Here is a 25960-nt window from a genome sequence, read left to right as displayed (position 1 = left end):
CAGCATCAACTCCCCGGTGTGTCTGTGGAAGATATTTGGCGTGCCCTGCAGGCCCTAGTGAGAGACTGCAATTGCCAGGCCGTTTCGACCGTTGAACATTCTGACCTGCTAGTTAGAGACGCGTTCGTTATGGGCATAGGGTCGGCCTGCATCCACTAGCGCCTCTTAGAAGGGGCTACCCTCGACCTAGCGGCGACCAAGAAACTAGCGATCTCCCTCACAGCCGCCTCACGCAATGTACAGATGCATGCCCCCGACTGCACGGCCCACCCTCCTGGGCATCGTGGACCCCGCCAGCGAACACCCCATCGTGGACCCCATCAGCGACTGCCCCCAGCCAACCCCAGGCCTGCACCGCGCGGCAGCCAACCAACCCCGGGGGACCCAAGTGCTACTTCTGCGGACAGACAAAACACCCCCGGCAGCGCTGCCCGGTGTGGAGCACGCTCTGCAAGGCCTGTGGGAAGAAAGGCCATTTTGCTGCTGTGTGCCAGGCCCACTCGATCGCCGATATTGTCCCTATACCCCCCACATGCGTCCCGTGGGCGCCGCCATCTTCCTCGCCTCAGACCACGTGCGGCCCGTGGGCACTGCCATCTTGCTCGCCTCACAACACGTGCTGCCCGTGGGCGCCACTATCTTGCCTGCCTCAGGACACATGCGGCGTGTGGGTGCCGCCATCTTCCCCGCATCAGGACCCCTGCCCGTCGGCCACCTCATCGGGCTGCTCATCGCCTGCAACCCCGCCGACCAGCCGCGTCTCGCCTCCATCACGATCGACTAGTCCCGACCGCACAACTTCGCGACCGCGCAGATGACAGTGAAGGTCGACGGGCACAAGATATCCTGCCTTCTGGACTCTGGGAGCACTGAGTGTTTCATCCATCCCGCATGGTATACCCCATTAATCAGAAAATCTCCCTGGCCTCCGGATCCCACTCCGTGGCGATCCGGGGGTACCTCACCGCCGCCCTCACCATCCAGGGTGTAGAGTTCAGCGGCTTCCGGCTCTACGTCCTCCCCGACCTCTGCGCTGTCTTGCTACTCGGTCTGGACTTCCAGTGCAACCTCCAGACCCTGAAATTTGGCAGGCCCCTACCACCCCTTACTGTCTGCAGTCTCACGACCCTTAAGGTCAACCCGCCTTCTCTGTTTGCGAACCTCACCCCGGATTGCAAACCTGTCGCCACCAGGAGCAGGCAGTACAGTGTCCAGGACAGGACCTTCATCAGGTCTGAGGTCCAGTGGCTGCTACGGGAAGGTATTATCGAGGCCAGCAACAGCCCCTGGATACCCCAAGTGGTAGTTATGAAAACTGGGGAGAAAAACAGGATGGCCATTGACTAGTCAGACCATCAATCGGTACACGCAGCTCGACGCGTACCCCCTCCCACGCATATCTGATATGGTCAATCAGATTGCACAGTACCGCGTCTTCTCGACATTGGACCTGAAATCTGTTGCTAACTTTTGGTTGGCTCTTAATTCGAAATTTGCTCTGTTTGTTTAACCTTTGCTCTAGAGTCGCCAGGTATCTTTATGATACCGCCACGAGGTTCAAGTTCAAGGACTGATCAATAACTCAACACACCAATTAGTAAGATTCAAATCAAAACACATTTATTATACACAGTAAATCACTACTCATGCATAAGCTCTACTTTCTAGACTGTTCCTATCACTAAAAGGCCAATACTTAGCTTCGGACTGGCCCACCAGGTCAGGGGAACAAATGGCCTTTCGTTCAGGTCCTGAGTCTGCAGGATTCAAAAGCTGGTATGGACTGGTAGCTAGGAGCGCATATCTCGGAGCGAGCGTTGACTTGAGACTTACTTGGTTGGCGTGGCCGCTGGACAGTTCACTCTCAGGGGTTGCTTCGCGTTGCTGAGTGACCCTGCCCAAGGAGGACGATTTGAACTTGGGGGCTTTACTTTATAGTCCCCAGGGGCTTCCCGCCCTTCGGGGCGGACCCTGTACCTGGTTCCAAGTAATTGGACTGCGTTCCGATCACTTGGATCGATTTCTCCAACATTGGAGTTGTTCCCTGATCACTGGGCGGTCCCTAAATGTCCGTTGGCCTTCCTTTGTCTTGGCTCCTGCTGGCGCCGAGGAGTCTTGCTTGGCTTTATTCACCTTAACTGTTGCAATTGTGCCTTGGAATTGCTCATTACTATGCAGATGGCTGCTGGTTTCAGTGCTGTCTGGTTTTTTGCAGGTTTCAATACACATGATTTCTGTCCTTGCTAGTCTTTGCCTGTGTTGGCTGAATTTCCCTTCAGCCTTTGCGGTTCTCCATTTTAAGTCGAGAAGTGGCCAACCCAGGTGGCTATAAATCTGCCTACCATCAGCTCCCCATTCGCAAGGCGGACCACCCATACACTGCGTTTGAAGCGGACGGCCGCCTTTACCACTTCCTTAGGGTCCCTTTTGGCGTCACTAATGGGGTCTCAGTCATCCAACGGGAGATGGACCGAATGGTTGACCGGTATGGACTGTAGGCCACCTTCCCGTACCTGGATAACGTCACCATCTGTGGCCCCGAGCAGCAGGACCACAACGCTAACCTTTCCAAATTCCTCCACACCGCTAAACTCCTCAACCTAAGCTACAACAAGGAGAAGTGTGTGTTCAGCACAAACAGATTAGCCATCCTCTGCTATGTGGTCCAGAACGGAGTGCTAGGGCCCGACACCGATCACATGCACCCCCTCATGGATCTCCCCCTTCCCCACTTCCCCAAGGCCATAAAACGATGTCTAGGCTTCTTCTCGTACTACACCCAGTGGGTCCCTAACTATGCGGACAAGGCCCGCCCACTCATTCACTCCACCATTTTCCCCCTGACGGACGGCCGAGGCTCATCAGACCTTCAACCATATCAAGGCCGACATCGCCAAGGCTGCGATGCACGCAGCCGATGAGACGCTCCCCTTCCAAGTCGAGAGCGATGCATCAGATGTCGATCTAGCCGCCACCCTCAACCAGGCAGGCAGTCCCGTGGCATTCTTTTCCTGCACCCTCCATGCCTCCGAAATTCGGCACTCCTCCGTCGAAAAGGAGGCCCAAGCTATCGTTGAAGCTGTGCAGCATTGGAGGCATTACCTGGCCGGCAGGAGATTCATTCTCCTCACTGACCAATGGTCGGTTGCCTTCATGTTCAACAACACACAACAGGGTAAGATCAAAAATGATAAGATCTTGAGGTGGAGGATCGAGCTCTCTGATGCACGATCAATTGCACAAAGATGAGAGTTGAATACAACTGAGGCTTTATTGCTCTAAGCTGTGAGGCTCCCACAACAGCTGGCAAAATGGCTGCTGCACGGAGGATACACATATTTATACTCCATCTACTGGGCGGAGCCAGCAGGCAGGGACTACCATCGTACCTGTAGTACAGGTCCTACCATACATCACCTAATATAGGTGCAACAGTGGTTTACCACACTCTCCACCTACAATTACGAGATTTTGTATCGCCCCGGTAAGCTCAACAAGCCCCCCGATGCCCTAACCCGAGGTACTTGTGCCAGCGCACAAGTGGACCAACTCCGGACTCTGCACGACGATCTCTGTCACCCAGGGGCCACCCGCTTTTATCACTTCATAAAGGCCCGCAATCTGCCCTACTCCATCGAGGAAGTCAGGGCTATCACCAGAGACTGCCAGGTCTGCGCGGAGTGTAAACCACACTTCTACCGGCCAGACCAAGCGCACCTGGTGAAAGCCTCCCGCCCCTTTGAATGCCTCAGTGTGTACTTCAAAGGGACCGTCCCCTCCACCGACCAAAACACGTACTTTCTTAATGTGGTTGACGAATGTTCCAGATTCCCCTTCGCCGTCCCATGCCCCGGTATAACGTCTGCCATCATCATCAAAGCCCTCAACACCATCTTCGCTCTGTTCGGTTTCCCCGCCTACGTCCACAGCGGCCGGGGATCCTCATTTATGAGCGATGAGCTGCGCCAGTATCTGCTCAACAGGGGCATTGCCTCGAGCAGGACAACCAGCTACAACCCCTGGGGAAACGGGCAGGTGGAGCGGGAGAATGGGACGGCCTGAAAGGCCGTCCAGCTGGCCCTACGGTCCAGAAATCTCCCGGCCTCCCGCTGGCAGGAGATCCTCCCTAACGCCCTTCACTCCATTCGGTCGCTCCTTTGAACTGCGACTAACGAAACTCCCCATGAACGCCTCTTTGCCTTCCCCAGGAAGTCCACCTCCGGGGTTTCGCTCCCAACATGGCTGGCAGCTCCAGGATCCATCCTCCTCCACAAGCACGTGAAGCTCCACAAGGCAGACCTGTTAGTTGCGAGGGTACAGCTACTTCACGCGAACCCGCAGTATGCCCACGTAGCGTACCCCGCCACGACACAGTCTCCCTCAGGGACCTGGCACCAGCTGGGTCCCCACACAAACCCCCTCTGCCCCGGCGCCACCCTCCCTCCCCCCAGCGCACCCCACCACAGCCCCTGCTCCAGGATGATCCGTCCCTCCCTTGGTCCCACCCGGAGATGAAGATTAGGTCGATATGCTCCTAGAGTCACCGACGACCGAACCAACGCTGAAATCGCCACCAGAACTGCGGCGCTCGCAATGACGGATCAAGGCGCCCGGTCGTCTGAATTTGTAAACTTTTCCTTAAAATGTTAAACACCTGAATGTAAATAGTTTTCCACCACCTCTGCTGGACTCTTTTTTAACAGGGGGTGAATGTGGTAGTCACCACTGTTGTATTGTATTCGAGGGGTATTACGGTAAGGCCCCTGTACTACAGGTATGGGGGTAGATCCCTGCCTGCTGGCTCCGCCCAGTAGGCGGAGCATAAATGTTTGGGCTCTCCGAGCTGCAGCCATTTCGGCAGCAGCTGCGGGAGGCTACACATCTCTGCGCAATAAAGCCTCGATTACACTCTACTCTCGTCTTGTCATAATTGATAGTGCATCACTGTTACAGTTCATATGAAGGATCTCGTGCAGCAGGGCAAAACTCATCTTTATTTAACAGTCATAACTCAGAAATGTGCAGCCTGAAAGATTTAAGTGCAGTGCAGCAGAGGGCAGTCTTTCCAGATTGCTGGCTTATTCTAGAATGTCGAGGAAAATCCTAAAGTTAACCACCATTTTGTCTGACTTGCACTGTCCCCGATCTAGAAATATTGAATATTGAATAGCATGAGACATGAAATGTCAAAAAGAAACGTCTACTGTTGCACTGAGACACAGTTTAGTTGTAAGCCTATTTTTAAAGAGCTCTAATTGCCTCCTCCAGCCAATACTACAAAGCGGAAACTTTCTTCGGAATTGTTTGACTGTCACCAGAACTACACTAATGTTTGACGCTGCCTTACTGCAAAAGGCAGCCAGGACCCAAAGACAAATTGTGGAGGGCGATGATTAATTATCAATGGCTCTGCATTTTTTTTTCACCGTACAAATCAGTGGTGTTCTATCATCGGCTCGCAGATAAAATATGACATTGGGAAATGATGGAAAGACAGTTCTGTTATGGACTGGCCCATTAATCGTCTCCCAGTGTGAAGGTCTTACTTGATTTATAAAGCTGAACTTGTGGTTTTTAAATGTCGAAACAGTTTGGAGACATTTAGCCGATACAGCTGAAGCAGACGTGTTGCAGGAGAGCAGTTTGTCATGGCCCTCCTACTCTTAATAGCAGAAAAATTGAGAGTTGATTCCTAAGGCACATGACACATAAATCATTGACACATAATGCTGTGAGCTAAATTGCTGTGTTTCCTGCAGGTGGACTCCGAAGGGGTAACATCAGGACGCCACAATATTTTTAGCTGAAGGATTTTGATTTAGCTTAAGAGATTACTTTCATACTGTGTACATTGGGATTTTTGTTGTCTCATTGATTCTGAAATCTTCCAATATTCCCAACTCAGCTGAGTTGTCTAGGATATTCTAAGGTAATTATCTTTTAACCTTGAAAGTACATGCAAGGCTCCAAGATTTAGATATGCTTTTTGACTGGCTTTTTCCAGAGTTTTCAGGTTATGTCAATAAGTAAAGTAATATGCACGAGATTTGTTTAATAAAACTAACAGTGTAATGAAGATTTTGCTACTCTAAGGGAATTGGCCATTTGGACATGACATTTTCTTACTGCTTTGAACTAAATATAATTTTAACAAATAAGTGACTTCTGAGGCAATGTAATGTGGCTTATTATAAAGTGGAATAATTGTAATGCTGTTTGTATTGTGATTTGATGAGGAAATACAACTGAGTTCTCTCAAATGATTTTAGTCAATCATTAGAGACAAGACTATTACATTAAAGGTAAATCATTAAAGAGTATCCTGGTGGTGATGGAGACACGGGTTTCACATCAGCTTGGTCACTGGCTCAAGTCCCAAATACTGGATAACATTTGGATCAAACTTTGTGAATTCTGATTGACCTGCCACATTGGATAATATCTCTTTGAGGATGTGGGGGAAGGTAGATTGAATGTGGGTTACTTCGGTAAATATGGACCTGTTGTTTGAACAGAGATCTGTTTATATTAGGAAATATGGAAGAATTTGTCGATAATTTTCACCCCCTGAAGGATGATGTGTGGAAAGAAAAGTCATGGAACAAATTTGACAAAATTACTGTTAGAAATGTATCTCAGAAGCTTTCAGCCACTTGGGATGAATTATTGCCTCGGTTTGGGAAAACCAGACCTGCACACGTTCAGGGATCACGATCATACACCCAACACATGTGGAACTTCACAACGGATTTTCGTTTCTTTTTTTAACACAGGGGCTGAGTTCACAGCTCATTTTGCAAGCAACAATGGAGTGCGTGAGAAGTGTGGGTGTGGAGGCTGGCTGCTTTTACAACACAGCAGGCCAGTTCCAGCCACTGTTTGATGATCCCCTAAACCTCACATCTCACCCCAACACATATACCACCTCATGCCACTTTATTCCCCATGTCACGACTATGCCCCATGCCACCTCATATTCCCCCATGTCACAACATGCTTCCTCTCTGCTCCCATGCCAGGTCCATGCCACGTCACATTCCCCATGCCATCTCCCTGCACCCACACGCAGCCCACGTTGAAAAATCCACGTGGAGGCTCGACCGGGCCTACTTCAAGATCCGACCCCAGGAACGCCCAGCGAAGGAACAGAGCACGGGACCCAGCCCAACCTGTTTCAGGAAGCCCCTGCCCACGACCCAGGACCCCCGAAACGGCGGAGACCGCGCACAAGGACCCGAACGCGCTGCAAGGTATTCCCGCGCCCGCAGAACGCCGGGACCCATCTGGACCGCAAACATGCCCCCCTAGCAATCCCTCTACCTCAACCAGTGCCCGGGACACTGCCAGACATGACCCCAGATACGTAAACAGCATCCTGTTCCCCGCCAGCGCCCTGGACCCCGCCAGACGCGACCACCAACCTTCCACAAGAGCTGACATCTGCCATCGGATGCCAGGATCATCCAGCAGCAGCCGCCAACCGAGGAAGCAAGGGAAACGCGACGGTCTGCAGGTTAGACTGAAGCAACGCGGTTTCAAGACCCCTCTCCCCAGCATACTCCTGGCAAACGTCCAAGCGATCGAAAACAAGCTGGATGAACTTAACGCCAGACTTACCTCTCGGAGGGAAGTAAGAGACTGCTGTGTGCTCTGTTTCACAGAGACATGGCTCACCCCTGCCTCACCGGACTGTGCCATACAACCTGAAGGTTTCTCAATTCACCGGGTGGACCGCACGGCATTATCAGGCAAAGCGAAGGGTGGAGGGGTTTGCCTCCTCATCAACTCCTCCTGGTGCTTGGATGTGGCGACTCTGGCGACCTACTCCTCCCCAGACCTGGAATACCTGACCATGAAGTGCCGCCCATATTATCTTCCACGTGAGTTCACTTCAGCCATTATCACAGCGGTCTACATCCCACCCCAGGCAGTATTGAGGAAGGCGCTGGACGAACTATACACAGTAATAAACAACTACGAAACAGAACACCCGGAGGCCTTGTTCATCGTGGCTGGAGACTTCAACAAGGCCAACCTCAAGAGTGTACAGCCAAAATTCCACCAGCACATCTCCTGGCCCACCAGGGGCGACAACACTCTTGACCATTGCTACTCAAAAATCAAGGGCGCCTACCGTTCCATCCTCCGACCGCACTTTGGGAAATCAGACCATAAGACGGTGCTCCTTCTCCGGCATACAAGCAGAAACTCAAACGGGAGAATCCAGCTAAGAAGGTTGTGCAGTGCTGGTCCGAGGAGACAGAAGAGCTCTTACGTGACTGCTTAGAGACAGTGGGCTGGTCCATATTTAAGAACTCAGCGACCAACTTAAATGAGTATGCCACCACCGTCACAGACTTCATCAGCAAATGTGTGGACGACTGCGTGCCAAAAAAAGCAGTACGTGCGTTCCCCAACCGGAAACCATGGCTCAATCGCGAGATTGACTCCCTACTGAAGGACAGATCTGAGGCGTTCAAGGCAGACGACCCTGACCTATACAAGAAATCCAGGTACGACCTCCGCAAAGCCGTCCGGAATGCCAAGAGAGAATATCAAACCAAGCTAGAGTCACAGACAGACTCTCGGCGGTTGTGGCAAGGACTAAACAACATAATGGGCTACAAAGCGAAGCCGAGCAGTATCTCTGGCAGCAGCGCATCCCTCCCCGATGAACTCAATGCATTCTATGCTCGGTTCGTGCAGGTAACCATCAATCCGCTGTCGAGTGCCCCATCAGCCCATAATTCACCCATAGCCACCATCACAGCTTCCGAAGTCAGATTGGCCTTCCTGAAAGTGAACCCTCAGAAGGCGACGGGCCCAGACGGGATCCCTGGTCGTGCACTCAGAGCCGGTGCGGAACAGCTGGCAGAGGTATTCACGGACATCTTTAACCTGTCCCTACTCCACTCCGAGGTCCCCACCTGCTTCAAGAAGACCACCATCATACCGTTACCAAAGAAGAACCAGGCAGCGTGCCTCAATGACTACCGACCAGTGGCCCTGACTTCAGTCGTAATGAAGTGCTTCGAGAGGTTGATCATGAAGCGCATCACCTCCATACTCCCAGAACGCCTTGATCCACTGCAATTCGCATACCGCTGCAACCAGTCCACATCAGACACCATTTCCCTGGCCCTACACTCATCCCTAGAGCATCTCGAAAACAAGGACTCCTACATTAGACTCCTATTTATTGACTGCAGCTCCGCCTTCAACACCATAATCCCAGCCAAGCTCATATCAAAGCTCCAAAACCTAGGACTTGGCTCCCCACTCTGCAACTGGATCCTCGATTTTCTGACCAACAGACCACAATCAGTAAGAATGAACAACAACACCTCCTCCACAATAGTCCTCAACACCGGCGCCCCGCAAGGCTGCGTACTTAGCCCCCTACTCTACTCCCTGTACACACACGACTGCGTGGCAAAACTTGGTTCCAACTCCATCTACAAGTTTGCTGATGATACGACCATAGTGGGCCGGATCTCGAATAACGATGAGTCCGAATACAGGAGGGAGATAGAGAACCTACTGGAGTGGTGTAGCGACAACAATCTCTCCCTCAATGCCAGCAAAACTAAAGAGCTGGTAATTGACTTCAGGAAGCAAAGTACTGTACACACCCCTGTCAGCATCAACGGGGCCGAGGTGGAGGTGGTTAGCACTTTCAAATTCCTAGGGGGGCACATCTCCAAAAATCTGTCCTGGTCCACCCACGTCGACGCTACCACCAAGAAAGCACAACAGCGCCTATACTTCCTCAGGAAACTAAGGAAATTCGGCATGTCCACATTGACTCTTACCAACTTTTACAGATGCACCATAGAAAGCATCCTATCAGGCTGCATCACAGCCTGGTATGGCAACTGCTCGGCCCAGGACCGCAAGAAACCTTCAGAGAGTCGTGAACACTGCCCAGTCCATCACACGAACCTGCCTCCCATCCATTGACTCCATCTACACCTCACGCTGCCTGGGGAAAGCGGGCAGTATAATCAAAGATCCCTCCCACCTGGCTTACTCACTCTTCCAACTTCTTCCATCGGGCAGGAGATACAGAAGTCTGAGAACACGCACGAACAGACTCAAAAACAGCTTCTTCCCCACTGTCACCAGACTCCTAAATGACCCTCTTATGGACTGACTTCATTAACACTACACCCTGTATGCTTCATCTGATGCCAGTGCTTATGTAGTTACATTGTATATGTTGTGTTGCCCTATTATGTATTTTCTTTTATTCCCTTTTCTTCTCGTGTACTTAATGATCTGTTGAGCTGCTCGCAGAAAAATACTTTTCACTGTCCCTCGGTACACGTGACAATAAACAAATCCATTCCAATCCAATCCAATCCCCCCCCCATGCCACGCATTTTCATAGCCACCCAGAAAAACAACAGCAATGTTTTAAAATAATTGGAAAACCATTAAACCACTAACAATCTAAGAAAACCCTGAATTCAACTTTATTATTGATAGTGGACCAAAATATCTAAAGGAAAAATGTTGCAGTCCTTTAAATGCCTATTAGGTTTTTAAAGAAACCAGAAACCACATGAATAAATTGTTCTTCAGTCAATAAGTCTACCTGCTGAGCTGAAGCTTTTGAAACCCAGCCAAACATTCACAATGGAACAGCTGACATAACAAAAGCTTGTGGCTCCAGACAGAAAGAAAATCTATTTCTATTTCAAAGCACAGTGCCTGGCAATCAATGGAAGGACAGGTGCAGACTATTTCTTCTATCTTCATGAGCAAGGGTTAAAAAAGAAGTCATATCTTCCGTGCATCAGATTACAATTTTTCAAAATGAAAAAAAACATCTTAAGTACTTTCTCAGTTGGAAAAGTCGTGTTATGCATGTGAACAATTAAACAATGCTGATTAATGTAAGGATCAATTTACCTTTGCAGGACAGGACTTAGGATGAATCACTGCATCAAAACACATCTACATTACAATGCAACACCTTATGGTGATATTTGAAGGTGTTAGAATGCTTACCTTTCAGAATGTTCCCTACTTCTCAGCAGATTTTCCATTTTCTTCACAAACTTCAAACTTGGTGTGCATTTTGGGCTTCCAAACCCCCACGCCGTGAGACCAAAATGGTATGTGGGAGGAAATTTCATTTCTTTTTTGCCACTCCCCCATTTAAAATGGGGAATCTAACCTCAGTGGTGGTGGGGGGAGGAGGGGGGGGGCGGGTTTTGCTTTGCACACTGCACATTCCTGCCCCATAAAAAGACCAGATGAAAATGACTTGTGTCGAGAATGTGAAGGAAAGTTAAATTTCCTCCAAAGAAAATCAGGAAAGTATGACCTTTCGCGCAGCAAAACACCTCTGCATCCAGATGAGAATTCAACCCTTGGTGTTTGTCGATCAAAAGGTTTTTGGGCTCACAAAAATCACATTTTATTAATAAGATCGTTTTAATAGTGAAACAAATAGATATAACATTGTTATGCACTGACCTTTCAGAAAGCTACAGGCTTTTCTTTACCAAATACCACATACACCACATATGAAAAAGTAATAAAGTGTAATGCCAAACTTATCCATATGAATAAATGAAGAAGGAAAATTGCACTCTAAGATGGAGCACATCAGTATTTTCATGGCTCAAAGGTCTGATAAAATTTTAATAGCTCCAATTTGGTTCAGTCTGTTAAATTACAGAAATCCATAACAATCCGTGCTAAGAAACGTTCTGGCTAATGAACCATGAACAATGCTTTGATGCGGGTTTTGCATCCTGGAAGATAAAATAGTAAAAGCTGTTGTAGAATCATTTGTAACCTAAATCGTTCCCAGCAATTAACCGTCAAAAGCATGCCATGTTAGAATGATCCATGCTTCTTCAGAGTGTGCACCTGTAATAAAGCAAAATATCGCATTAAAATTTTTAAAGTTTTTAACTTGGCAGTAACTAGACTTTCTAGGTCTCGATGGGTGTTGTGTCGTGCCCCCCCCCCCCCCCCCCCACCCCCCCCCCCCCCTCACCGAAAGCAATAGCTCCATAGCCTCTTCCCTCCCTATCCCTGTAAAGTCTTTCAGCCCTACAACCCCTGGGATCTCTCCGCTCCTCCAACTCTGGCCCCTTGAGCGGTCCCGATTTCCTTCTTTCCATAATTGGAGGCTACGGATTTAGTTGGCAAGTCCTAACATCTAGAATTCCTTCCCTAAACTTCTCCACCTCTCCGCCTCTTCCTTCTCTTTTAAACTGCACCTTAAAACTCCCGTTTGGCCAGACATTTGGTTACTGTTCTCATACCATTTTATGTGATTCTGTGTCAAATACTGTCTGACAACAATCCTCTGAAGGACGTTAGAACTTTTACGGCATTGCCGCACTATATAAATGCAAGCTGGTATTGTTGCTGCCTTCGATGAAAGGTAAGGATGAACAGCAAGGCCTTGGGATGAACCGCCACATGATAGGCAAGAAGAGGTCATGGTTTGGGAACTTCAGGGTGTCCTTGAAACCTGCTGTTGTTCCAGGAGACAAGATATTTTACAAACATATTTAAATAAAGCTTCAACAGTGCAGTTGAGAGCCCGATTTAAAATTTACTGGTGTTGCATGAGTTTCTCCTGACCGGTAACAAAATGGAGGATGAACCAGCCGCAGAATAAGAATTTAGAGCACGTCTTGTGGACTGGGGGAGCCTTGCTCTTCCTTTCTGCTGATTGATAGTTCTCCATAGCAGCTGCTGGTTCACGGAGCATCCCCCACCCTCTTCTCTTACAAGCCAACTCCTAATTCTGCCCTCCCCCCTCTCCAAATTAAGCCTTGATCTATAGCTGCCTCGCTCTTAAATGCTTGGAACTGTCTTCAATGGCCCCAGGCTGCACCTTTTGCCGCAGGTCTTCCCACCCGTCATCTTCTTTGTCCGCTTTCCAACTCCCTGGGCCTGTCCCCACCTTGAGCGTGAGGTGTCCGGTTAGGCAAAGAATCCCCTTTTGCCACCAATGCTCTGAGTACTTAAAGATGGAAATATTTGTGCAATGGTATTCAACCTAACATTATTTTTCTTTTTCCCTTGGTGATTGTTTCAGTAAATATTCCTATATTTCTTTTCTGTTACCGTTTTATTTGTGTGAGGGATTTCTTCAGCCAGAGGGTGGTGAATCTGTGGAACTCTTTGCTGCAAAAGGCTGTGGTGGCCAAATCACCGAGTGTCTTTAAGACAGAGATAGATAGGTTCTTGATCAATAAGGGGATCAGGGGTTATGGGGAGAAGGCAGGAGAATGGGGATGAAAAAAATATCAGCCATGATTGAATGGAGGAGCAGACTCGATGGGCCGAGTGGCCTAATTCTGCTCCTATGCCTTATGGTCTTATGGTCTTATGATAACACAGCAACAAACTGACAAAATGAGATTCTACATGTTCAGTGTTCTGCAGAATATATCTGGGGCTGGATTCTCCATTTGGGAGACTAAGTCCTCACGCTGGCGTGAAAACAGTGGTGTTTTACGCCAGGAAAACTGGCGCAAAGCGGCCACCGATTCCCCATTTTGCTGGTGGCTAGCAGAGAGGCAGCGTAGAGCTCGCAGCTCTAGCTGTCGATCCGGCCCTGAGCATCTCCGGTTCCGTGGCCCCGCATGCGCACAACGGCGGCAGCCTGCAGCGGCGTTGCTGTGCTTCATGGCGGACTCAGCACACGAACCCGGACCGCAAAAGTAGTGCCCTCTTCTGCTGTTCGCGCGCACCCCGGACCGCCTGCCCACAGTACCCCTAGCTCCAAATAAAGCCCCTCCCCCGACTGTGGCGGCGCCGGACTGAGTCCGCAGCCGCCATGACAGGTGAGATCATGAGAGTCCCACACCGCCGAGGACTTGGCCAGTCGGGGATGGAGCATCGCGGGACGGGCCTGAGGCAATGGCCTGAGGCCGTGGATACTTGGCATGGCCCCCGATATTGGCGTCAAAACGGATTCTCCGCCTCGTCGCCGAACACGATTTCAGCGTCAGGGAGGGAGAATCCAGCCCTTGAACCTTTGGAAACTTCAACAGGTTTCCAATTTCAGCCTGAAAAAACGATGCCTGCCAATTCAGGTTAAAAGCTGGTGACCAGTGAGCTAAATGAATGTAATGGGCCCATCCAAGTTCCATTTGCAAATATACCATTGGGAAGACGCCTAAATATTGCCTTTCACTGGAGAAGTATCTCAAATCATGGTTTTGTTATATTAATTTATTGCAAAAATATTTTTATTAAACAATTTCAATTTATAATAAACAAAATACGCAATAACAGTATGCAAAAACAGATATTACAAAATGCAATATTAGTAAAAACAGAACCAACCATGCAAAGCCCACACAGGAAAGAAACACCCTTTCCCCAACAATGAGAATTAAGAACTAACCTCCGCTCCCCACCTAACAGCTCATGGTGATTAAGTCTTTAAAGTAGGAAATGACTGGCTGCCACCTCGACCGACCCCCTGATGGTGTACATGACCTTCCCCAGAAGTAAAAATTCCATGATGTCACCCAACCTGACCGAGACACTGGGCAGAGTAGAAGATCTTAATCCCAGTAGAACTCACCTCTGGGCTTTCACCGAGGCAAAGGCGAGAACATCCGCCTTCAGCCCCATCCGCAACTCCGGCGAGTGCAATACCCCGAAAATGGTCACCAAAGGACATAGAAAATAGAAGCAGGAGGAGGCCATTCAGCCCTTTGAGCCTGCTGAGCCATGCATTATGATCATGGCTGATCATCCAACTCAATAGCCTAATCCCGCTTTCCCCTATATCACTTGATCCCCTTCACCCCAAGTGCTATATCTAACTGCTTCTTGAAAACAAATGTTTTAGCCTCAACTGCTTTCTGTGGGAATGAACCACTCTCTGGGTGAAGAAATTTCTCCTAATTTCTGTCCTAAATGGTCCACCCCGAATCCTCAGACTGTGACCCCTGGTTTTGGACACCCCCACCGTAGGGAACATCCTTCTTCCATCTACCCTAACTAGTCCTGTCAGAATTTTATAGGTTTCAATGAGATCCCCCTCATTCTTCTGAAATCCATCAAATAAAATCCTAACCGATTCAATATCTCCTTATACGTTCGTCCTGCCATCCGAGGACTCAGCCTGGTAAACCTTTGCTGCACTCCCTCTATAGCAAGAACATCCTTCCTCAGATAAGAAGACCAAAACTGCACACAATATCCCAGGTGTGACCTCACCAAGGCCCTGTATAATTGCAGCAAGACATCCCTGCTCTTGTACTCGAATCCTCTCGCAATGAAGGCCAGTATACCATTTGCCTTCTTTGCCGCCTGCTCTACCTGCATGCGTACCTTCAGCGACTGGTGACTCAACTTGTCAAATCACACTGAAGGACACCTGCATTCACCTCACAGGTCACCCTCTCACCCACCTTTGTGTTATCTGCAAATTTAGAGATATTACATTTAGTTCCCTCATCCAAATCGTTAATTATATATTATGAATAGCTGGGGTCCCAGCACCGATCCCTGCAGTACCCCACTAGTCATTGCCTGCCAATTTGAAAAAGACCCATTAATTTCTGCTCTTTGTTTCCTGTCTGCCAACCAATTTTCTATCCATTTCAATACACTACCCCTAATCCCATGCGCTTTAATTTTACACGCTAATCTTTTATGTGGGACTGTGTCAAAAGCCTTCTGAAAGTCCAAATATACCGGCCAGGATTCTCCGAGCCTCTGCCCCGAGATCGCGCTCGGCGCGGGGTCCGACGCCGGGAATGCGAACCTCGGGTGACCGGAGATTCAGCGCCAGTCGCGCACGGTTGACGCAGCGCCAGTCGGGGGCCTTTGAAAGAGGCCCCCGCGGTGAATCTCCGCGGTCGGCCGGCCGAGTTCCCGCTGGCGTGCTTCACGTATGGTTCCACCCGGCGGGAGCTCGGCGTCGCGGCTGCGGTGGCCGTCCTGGTGGGGGGCGGGGGACCAGTCTCCGGGGGAGGGCCTACCTTCTTCCACGCCAGCCCGCTGTGTGGATCCGCCATGTCGCGTGGGGCCGGTGCGGAAGCGGCCACTGCGCGCATGCGCGGATCCGCGGACGGAAGTGCAAGGCTACTTATCGGCAGCCGGAGCTGCGTGGAGCACTCCAGAGCCGTTTTGGCCCCCTGTGGGCCACGGAATCACTGGGCCAAGAGACCCGTTAATGCCAGCGTGAAATACTCCAGTGTTTACGCCGGTGTCAACACTTAGCCGCCGTTTTGAAGAATCCTGGTCCCTGTATCTATGGGCTCCCCCTCATCAACTCTACTAGTTACATCCTCGAAGAATTCCAGAAGATTTGTCAAGCATGATTTGCCCTTCATAAATCTATGCTGACACTGTCTGATCCTGCTACTGTTTTCTAAGTGTTTTGCGAGAAAAGCTTTGACAATGGATTCTAGAATTTTCCCCACTACCTGTTTATAATTCTTTATTTTTGCCCCCTTTTTAAATAATGGAGTTACATTAGCTGCCTTCAAATCTGTAGCAACTGTTCCAGAGTCTATAGAATCCTGGAAGATGACCACCAAATGCATACACTATTTTTAGAGACACTTTGTTAAGCACCCTGAGATGTAGATTACCAGGCCCTGGGGATTTATCAGCCTTCAATCCAATCAATTTTCCCAACACCATTTTGCTACTAATACAGATCTCCTTTAGTTCCTCCCTCTCATTAAACCCTGTGTTCCCCAACATTTCTGGTATTTTATTTGTGTCCTTATTTGTGAAGACAGAATCAAAGTATAGATTTAGTTGCTCTGCCATTTCTTTGCCCCCCATTATGAATCCCCCTGTTCCTGGCTGTAAGGGAGCATGCAGCTGTCTTGACCAATCTTTTTCTCTTCACGTAACGATAGAAACTTTTACGGCAAATTTTTATGTTCCCTGCAAGTTTACTCTCGTACTCTATTTTCCCCTTCTTAATCAAAGCTTGGTCCTTCTTTGCTGAATTTTAAACTGTTCCCAATCCTCAGACCATGGGCGGGATTCTCCAATCCTCCACCGGGCTGGAGAATCGCTGGGGGGCGGCATGAATCCAGCCCCGCAGCCCCGACGCCGGCTGCCGGACTCTCCGTCGCCGTTTTTTCGGCGGGGGCGGGAATCGCGTCACACCTGTCGGGGGCCGTTGGCAGTGGCCCCCCCGGCGATTCTCCGGGACCTGGCCCGCGATCGGGGCCCACTGTTCCGCAGGCGGGCCTGTGTCGTGGGGGCACTCTTTCCATCCACGTCGGCCGGTGTAACAGTCCGCCATGGCCGATGCGGAGAAGAACCCCCCTGCGCATGCCCTGGGATGACGCCAGTACAGGCCAGTGCACGCTGGCGCTCCTGCGCATGTGCCAACTCGCACCGGCCGGCGGAGGCCCTTCGGCGCCGGTTGGCATGATGCCAACCCCGCCGGCGCCAGCCTAGCCCCTCCTCCGCACCTTCCGAGCAGCCCGATGCCGGAGTGGTTCACGCCACTCCTCGGCGCCGGTACGGCCTGCCCCGCCAGATAGCGGAGAATCCCACCCCAGTTGTTTCTCTTGGCCAATTTGTACGCTTCTCTATTGGATCAAATCTCTCAGTTCTTTTGTAAGCCATGGATTGGCTACTTTTCCTGTTTTACTTTGTGCCAGACAAGAATAAACAATTGTTGCAGTTCCCCCATGTGCTCTTTGAATGTTTGCTATTGCCTACCCACAGTCATCCCTTTAATTAATGTTTCTCAATTGATCATAGCCAGCTCATGCCTCAGATCATCCTTCATTAAGATTCAGGATCCTAGTCTCAGAATCAATGACTTCACTCTCTATCTTGATGAAAAATTCTATCATATTATGGTTGCTCATTCCCAAGGGGTCTCACACAACCAAATTGCAAATGATTCCATTCTCATTACACAGTACCACATCTAGGATGGTCTGTTCTCTAGTTGGTTCCTCAACGTGTTGGTCCAGAAAACCATCCTGTATACTCCAGGAATTCCTCCACTATGGTATCGTGACAAGGCTCCAGATCAATGTTAAGAATCACTGACATGGTGTGAAAGAAGGAGACCCGAAAGCTTGCTATCCTGGGACACAACCAGAACATGTGCATGTGATTAGCAGGTCTGAAAGAACACTGCTCACACCTGTCCTCCACTACCAAAACAAACCTGCTTTAGTTAGGTGAGCCCTATGCACTACCTTGAGCTGAATGAGACTAAGTTGTGCACAGGAGTACATGGCGTTCAACCGGGAAGGGCCTCATTCTACACATCTCCATCTTAAGTAGGTCCCAGTTCTCCCTCCCATTGTGCCCGTACCCCGTCTAACGGGGCCAACTCTGTGGGCAAGATTTGCCCATAGATGCTGGAAATGCTCCCCTCTCCAGGCCTTTCAAGTGATAAGATCAAAGCAACAAGAGGGATTGCGGAGCCAAGGGGAATGTGCGAAAAGCCTTCTGAACAAAATCATGTACCTGCCGATAATGGAACATGTTCCTCCCCGGAAGTTGAAACTTCGGCAATAATACCTCCAAACTAGCAAGCCGTCCCTCCTCAAATAGATCCCTAAAACTCCCAATGCCCTTCCCCTCCCATGACCTAAATGTTGCATCTAAACCCAACAGAGCAAATAGGTGTTTACCACAGATAGGGGCCAGCAATGATATGGATTCCAATTTGCAATGCTGCCTAAATTTGCCGCCATATTTCATGAGTGGACACCACCACCGGGTTCGAAGAGTACCTCATCGGGGAGATGGGAAGTGGGGCTATTGCCAAAGCCATAGATTAGAGATCCAACAGGAGCTTTCTTCAGTCTGTCCCCACATGGGGCCCGGCTTGGCAAAGCATTGAGAACACTTTCTCGATGTTGGCTATCCAATAATAGAGCAAGTTGGGTAACAATAGACCCCCTGACTGCCGGTCCCTCTGAAGGACTACCCTATGGACTCTAGGGGTCTTACCTTCCCAAATAAAAGACGGCATAAAATTACTAATCTTAGCAAAAAAGAATTTGGGGAGAAAAATCAGGAGACACTGAAAAATAAATAAAAACCTCTGGAGAATATTCATTTTTATAGTCTGAATCCTGCCCGCCAAGGAGAAACAGAGGTTATCCCACTTTTGCAAGTCGGAGCTCACCCTGCTCATCAAGCTAATGGAGTTCGATCTTGGAGCGATGACCAGTGGCAGGTCATCCAGATACCCAGATAACAAAACCTACCACTGGCAAGCCAAAAACGTAATAACCCCAGATCAGTTCTGCTCCCCTGGGGGGTAACCACAGAATATTCACTCTTCTCCAGGTTCAGTTTGTGTCCTGAAAAGAAGGCAAAGTTCCTGAGTAACTTCATTGCTTCATCCAGAGGAAACTGGGTCTGTAATATACAGAAGTAGGTCATCGGCATACAGGGACACCCTATGCCCCCTCCCCATAGTATCCCACTCCATTTATCTGAAGATCTCAACGCTATTGTTAATGGCTCAAATGCCAGTGCAAATAGGAGTGGTGACAAAAGACATCCCTGCCTAGTGCTCATACTCAATGAAAAATATCCCGAGCTCGAAGCGTTGCTCTGTATACTGGCCGTAGGGGCACTTTAAAGCAGCTGAATCCATGAAATGAACTTCTGCCCAAAACCAGGCTTCGAAGAGGTATTCCCACTCTACCCTGTCGATCACCTTCTCCACATCCAAAGACACAATCACTTCTGGTTTGGAAACCAGAGAGGGGGAAAGGACAACATTCAAGAACCGCCACGCATTAGCTGATAATTGCCAATCTTTAATGAAACCTGTCTGAATGTTCGCTATCACTTGTGGAACACATGATGGGCTCCAAATGATGTGGCAACACAATGGGGGCGATTCTCCGATATGGAGGCCAAGTGTTCGCGCCGTCGTGAACACTGTCGCGTTTCACGATGGCGAGAGCAGGGCCCGAGCACGACCTATTCTAGCCCCCATAGGGGGCCAGCACGGTGCTGGAGCGGCTCACGCCACTCCAGCCTCCTTACTGTCGCGCCAACCTGCGCATGCGTAGTTGGGCAGCCCTATCCTGCGCATGCGCAGGGAACTTCTTACGCGCGCCGGCCCCGAACCAACATGGGGTCGGTGTTCAGGGGCTGGCCGCGCCGGAAAGTAGGCCCGGGGGGGTAGAGGCCGGCCCGCCGATCGGTGGGCCCCGATCGCGGGCCACACCCCATCGGAGGCCCCCCTGGTGAAGGAGCACCCTCCCCCCCCCACAGGCCGCCCCCCCTGAGCGTTCCCGCAGAGTTCCCGCCGGCAGCGACCAGGGGTGAATGGCGTCGGTGGGACCCTGTCGTATCGGGGCGGCCGCTTGGCCCATCCGGGCCGGAGAATCGGCGTCCCGCCGATTCCAGCGGCCCGCGGCCAGCGCCGCACCAAATGCGCCGGCGCAAATGGCGCCAATTCTCCGGACCTCGGAGAATCATGCGCTGGTGTCGGGGCATCGTGGCGCGGTTCCGCCGATTCTCCGGCCCAGCGCGGGTCTCGGAGACGCACCCATTAGCTATCGGTTTGACGTTGATATTCAAAAGAGAAATAGGTCTATAAGAATCACACTCTGTGGGATATTTGACTTTCTTCAAAATGAGGGTGTTGAGGCCTGGGAAAGCGTAGGAGGCAAGGACCCTCGTGACACGGAATCGTTAAACATGTCCATGGTATCAATGGTATTAACTTGCCCGCAAACCTCTGACAAAATTCAATGAGAAACCCATCAGGGCCAGGGCCCTTACCCGATTGCATCAATCTACTGCCCTTCAGTATTTTCTCTGGACTCAACGGGGTCCCCATCCCCTCCTGCCTTTCTCTCTCCAACATCGGAAAGGACAGCCCTTCTAAAAACGCCAACATGCCCCACCCATTTTTTGGGGTTCTGATCTATATAGGTTCTTGTAAAAAGACTCAAAGACTGCATTGATTTCTTTCAGGGCAGAAACCAAACTGCTGCCCGAGTTTTTAACTTGTATAATCCATCGGGAAGCCACCTCCCACCTCAGCTGATGGGCTAGAAGATCGCTAGCCTTCTCGCCCTATTCATTAAAAAAATCCTCAAGCGCCAGAGCTGGTTCACCACTCTCCCAGTGGACAGAAAATCAAATTGGGTTATCAGCCTCTTCTTATTCACAAGCAACTCCGTCGTAGGGTCAGATGAATATTGCCGATCCATTTCAAGGAGGGCATCCACTCTGCCCTCACCGTCCTTTCTAAATGTGTCATAGAGGAGTTTACCTCTGTAGCGCACAATGACTTACGAGAGAGACGAGAAGTGATGAAGTCGATTCAGGCTTTATTAAGCGAGGCTTGTCCCCAGCAGTTCAGCAACAGAATGAAGCGGCGGGGAGAAGCTCGGGTTCTTATACTCCGCCTTCAGGGCGGAGCCAGGAGTCAGCAGCCAACCAGGACCCGGGATCTGTCAGCCAATAGCATCACGGCTTCACAGTCCCACATGACCCCTAATACATACCACCACATTCACCCCTTGTTAAAAAGGAACCCGGCGGGGTGGTGGTTCGCATGGTGGTAGGGGTTTACAAGGCTGGCCCTGGAAGGAAAATTTTGGACATGTTACTACAGTTTTAGCCCTACACTGGGCTATGTACAAGTTTGTGAAAACTATTTACAATATTAGCAAGAAAAAAAGTTTTTTTGTTACAATACAATACAACAACATTCTTGGTGTCACGCGGATGCAATGAGTCGAGCGGGCGGTCTGGTCTTCCTCGTCGATCGCCTCAGCCCCGGTGGTGGTGCAGGTGCTTGTTCAGGCATTGTCGCCTCCCGGAGCGTTTCGGTGTTTGTTCCTGTTTTACTTCTGTGCGGGCATGGGAGGAGGACCGATCCCCCCGGGAAGGGGGCGGTCGCGGGGTGCGCCGGTGGCAGGGAGGGGATGATCGGTGTCGGGGGGGTGTGTGTGTTGCCAGCGGGTGCCAGGTCCCGCAGGGAGACCGTGTCCTGTCGGCCGTCGGGGTACGCCACATAGGCGTACTGCGGGTTCGCGTGGAGAAGGTGAACCCTCTCGACCAATGGGTCTGATTTGTGCGCCCGCACATGTTTCCGGAGCAAGATGGGTCCTGGGGCCGCCAGCCAGGTCGGCAGCGACGTTCCGGAGGAGGACTTCCTGGGGAAGACAAGGAGGCGCTCATGAGGCGTTTGGTTAGTGGTGGTACACAGCAGCGACCGGATGGAGTGGAGAGCATCCGGGAGGACCTCCTGCCACCGGGAAACTGGGAGATCCCTAGGGCCAGCAGGACGGTCTTCCAGACCGTGCCGTTCTCCCTCTCTACTTGCCCGTTCCCCCGGGGGTTGTAGCTGGTCGTCCTGCTCGAGGCTATGCCCTTGCTAAGCAGGAACTGGCGCAGCTCGTCACTCATGAAGGAGGACCCCCTGTCGCTATGGATATACGCGGGGCAACCGAACAGTGTGAATATGGTGCCAAGGGCTTTAATGACTGTGGCCGCTGTCATGTCGGGGCAGGGGATGGCGAAGGGGAAACGAGAGTACTCGTCCACCACGTTCAGGAAGTATGCGTTGCGGTCAGTGGAGGGGAGGGGCCCTTTGAAATCCAAACTGAGGCGTTCAAAGGGGCGGGAAGCCTTGATCAGGTGCGCTCTATCCGGCCTGAAAAAGTGCGGTTTGCACTCTGCACAGATGTGACAGTTCCTGGTGACAGTACGGACCTCCTCCACAGAGTAGGGGTGGTTGTGGGACTTTACGAAATGGTAGAATCGAGTGACCCCCGGGTGGCAGAGGTCCTCGTGGAGGGCTTGGAGGCGATCTATTTGTGCATTGGCACATGTGCCGCGGGATAGGGCATCGGACGGCTCGTTCAGCTTTTCGGGACGGCACAAGATCTCATAGTTGAAGGTGGAGAGCTCGATCCTCCACCTTAAGATCTTGTCATTTTAAATTTTGCCCCGCTGTGCATTATCGAACATGAAGGCTACCGACCGTTGGTTGGTGAGGAGAGTGAATCTCCTGCCGGCCAGGTAATGCCTCCAATGTCGCACAGCCTCCACTATGGCTTGGGCTTCCTTTTCCACTGAGGAGTGGCGGACTTCTGAGGCGTGGAGGGTCCGGGAGAAAAAGGCCACGGGTCTGCCCGCTTGGTTAAGGGTGGCCGCCAGAGCTACGTCGGATGCGTCACTCTCGGCCTGGAAGGGGAGGGACTCGTCGATGGCGCGCATCGTGGCCTTTGCGATATCCGCTTTGATGCGACTGAAGGCCTGGCGAGCCTCTGTCGACAGGGGGAAGGTCGTGGTCTGTATTAGCGGGCGTGCCTTGTCTGCATACTGGGGGACCCACTGGGCGTAATATGAAAAGAAACCCAGGCAACGTTTCAGGGCTTTGGAGCAGTGGGGGAGGGGAAATTCCATAGGGGGCGCATGCGTTCGGGGTCGGGGCCTATTATCCCATTGCGCACTACGTATCCCAGGATGGCCAACCGGTTTGTGCTAAACACGCACTTTTCCTTGTTGTATGTGAGGTTCAGGGCGTTAGCGGTCTGGAGGAATTTTTGGAGGTTGGCGTCGTGGTCCTGCCGATCGTGGCCGCAGATGGTTACGTTGTCGAGATACGGGAACGTGGCCTGCAACCCGTGCTGGTCAACCATTCGGTCCATCTCCCGTTGGAAGACCGAGACCCCGTTTGTGACACCAAATGGGACCCTTAGAAAGTAGTATAGACGCCGGTCTGTCTCGAAGGCTGTGTACTTGCGGTCACCTGGGCGGATGGGGAGCTGGTGGTAGGCGGACCTGAGGTCCACGGTGGAGAAGACCTTATATTGTGCAATCCGATTTACCATGTCGGATATGCGGGGGAGAGGGTACGCATCTAGCTGTGTGTACCTGTTGATGGTCTGACTATAGTCTACGACCATCCTTTGCTTCTCCCCGGTCTTTACTACTACCACCTGGGCTCTCCAGGGACTATTGCTGGCCTGGATTATGCCTTCCTTCAGTAGCCGCTGGACTTCAGACCGAATAAATATCCGGTCCTGGGCGCTGTACCGTCTGCTCCTAGTGGCGAGGGGTTTGCAATCCGGGGTGAGGTTTGCAAACAAGGACGGCGGTTCAACCTTGAGAGTTGCGAGGCCGCAGATAGTGAGTGGGGGTATTGGGCCGCCGAATTGAAATGTTAGGCTCTGCAGGTTACACTGGCATTCTAATCCCAGTAATGTGGGCGCGCAGAGTTGGGGAAGGACGTAGAGCCTGTAGTTCTTAAACTCCCTTCCTTGCACCGTTAGGTTCGCGATGCAGAACCCTTTGATCTCTACGGAGTGGGATCCTGCAGCTGGGAAATCTTTTGCGTGCTTGGATGGATGGTCAGAAAACAGCGTCTTACCGTGCATGGGTGAATAAAACTTTCAGTGCTCCCGGAGTCGATCAGGCATGGTGTCTCGTGTCCGTTGATCAGCACCGTTGTTGTCGTCGTCTGGAGCGTCCGGGGCCGTGATTGATCCAGTGTCACCGAAGCCAGTCGTGGCAGTAGTGTCGCGGCGTCTTCTTCGGACCCCGTGGAGCCGTCGATGCTGGGGTCCTTTGTTGTTAACCAAGACGGTGGTGTCCATGAATCGCACGCGGCCGGGGTGGACAAAATGGCCGCCCCCATGGATCGCACGTGGTCGGGGGTGGACAAAATGGCCGCCCCCATGAATCACACGTGGCTGGGGGGTCACAAGATGGCGGCGCCCATCCTCCCTTCGTGGTGCCCGGGACCCAAAATGGCGGCACCCGCGGGTCGCGCATGGGGCGCTGGGAGGGTTGAGGAGCATTTGGGATATGCTGGGCTCGTTCTTCTCCGGGGATTGCGGCGACCCCCCGGAACCGGCACACTGCCGCGTAATGGCCCTTCTTGCCGCAGCTTTTACAAATAGCTGCGCGGGCCGGGCAGCGCTGCCGGGGGTGTTTCGCTTGCCCGCAGAAATAGCAGCGGGCCCCCCCAGGATGGTCTGGCGCTTTAACCGCGCAAGCCTGCGAGGGGGGGTTTTGTCGCGACGGGGGTCCACGGAGCCCAAGGGGCTGCCGCGCGGTCGGGGCCGTAGGCGCGGGCGTTTTGCGAGGCCACATCTAGGGAAGCTGCAAGGGCCCGTGCCTCTGAGAGTCCTAGCGACTCTCTTTCTAAAAGTCTTTGCCGGATTTGGGGAGAGTTCATACCTGCCACAAAAGCATCGCGAATTAGCATGTCCGTGTGTTCGATCGCGTTCACCGGCGGGCAGCTGCAGCCCCGTCCCAAAATTATCAGCGCGGTGTAGAATTCTTCTAGCGATTCTCCGGGACTTTGCCGTCTCGTCGCGAGTTGGTGGCACGCGTAGACCTGGTTAACGGGCCGAACGTAGATGCCCTTCAGTAATGCGAGCGCCGTCGAGAAATCCTCTGCGTCTTCTATGAGAGGGTAAATTTCCAGGCTTACCCTCGAATGCAGGACCTGCGTTTTCTGGTCTTCTGTGATCCGGCCGTGGGCCGTTCGGAGGTAGCCTTCAAAACATGCTTGCCAGTGTTTAAATACTGCTGCCGAGTTCGCTGCATGGGGGCTGATCCGCAGGCATTCCGGGGCGATCCGGAGCTCCATAGTCTTTTAAGCTCGCTTAATAAATTGTAGCGCACAATGACTTACGAGAGAGACGAGAAGTGATGAAGTCGATTCAGGCTTTATTAAGCGAGACTTGTCCCCAGCAGTTCAGCAACAGAATGAAGCGGCGGGGAGAAGCTCGGGTTCTTATACTCCGCCTTCAGGGCGGAGCCAGGAGTCAGCAGCCAACCAGGACCCGGGATCTGTCAGCCAATAGCATCACGGCTTCACAGTCCCACATGACCCCTAATACATACCACCACAACCTCCTTGCTTCCAACTGGCTTAATGGCTTCCCACAGTGTGGAGGGAGAGACAGAGACATTCCCCTTTAATCTGGTGTACTCCTCGATGGTACTGGACATGTGCTCACAAAACACCCTGTCC

The 25960-nt window shown here is 51.4% G+C and overlaps 1 long non-coding RNA gene across 1 annotated transcript in view; it reads left to right on the top strand.

Moving 5' to 3' along the window:
- The first annotated feature begins 5859 nt into the window (after positions 1-5859).
- Positions 5860-25960, top strand: part of LOC140384832 (uncharacterized) — a 41165-nt gene continuing 21064 nt past the window's right edge. Inside the window, exon 1 of the long non-coding RNA XR_011933162.1 lies at positions 5860-5929. This is a non-coding gene — a long non-coding RNA (uncharacterized lncRNA). The remainder of the gene's footprint in view (positions 5930-25960) is intronic.

Source organism: Scyliorhinus torazame, chromosome 10, assembly GCF_047496885.1.
Source record: "Scyliorhinus torazame isolate Kashiwa2021f chromosome 10, sScyTor2.1, whole genome shotgun sequence".
NCBI classification, from domain to species: domain Eukaryota; kingdom Metazoa; phylum Chordata; class Chondrichthyes; order Carcharhiniformes; family Scyliorhinidae; genus Scyliorhinus; species Scyliorhinus torazame.
This window is presented reverse-complemented; position numbering and strand designations above follow the sequence as displayed.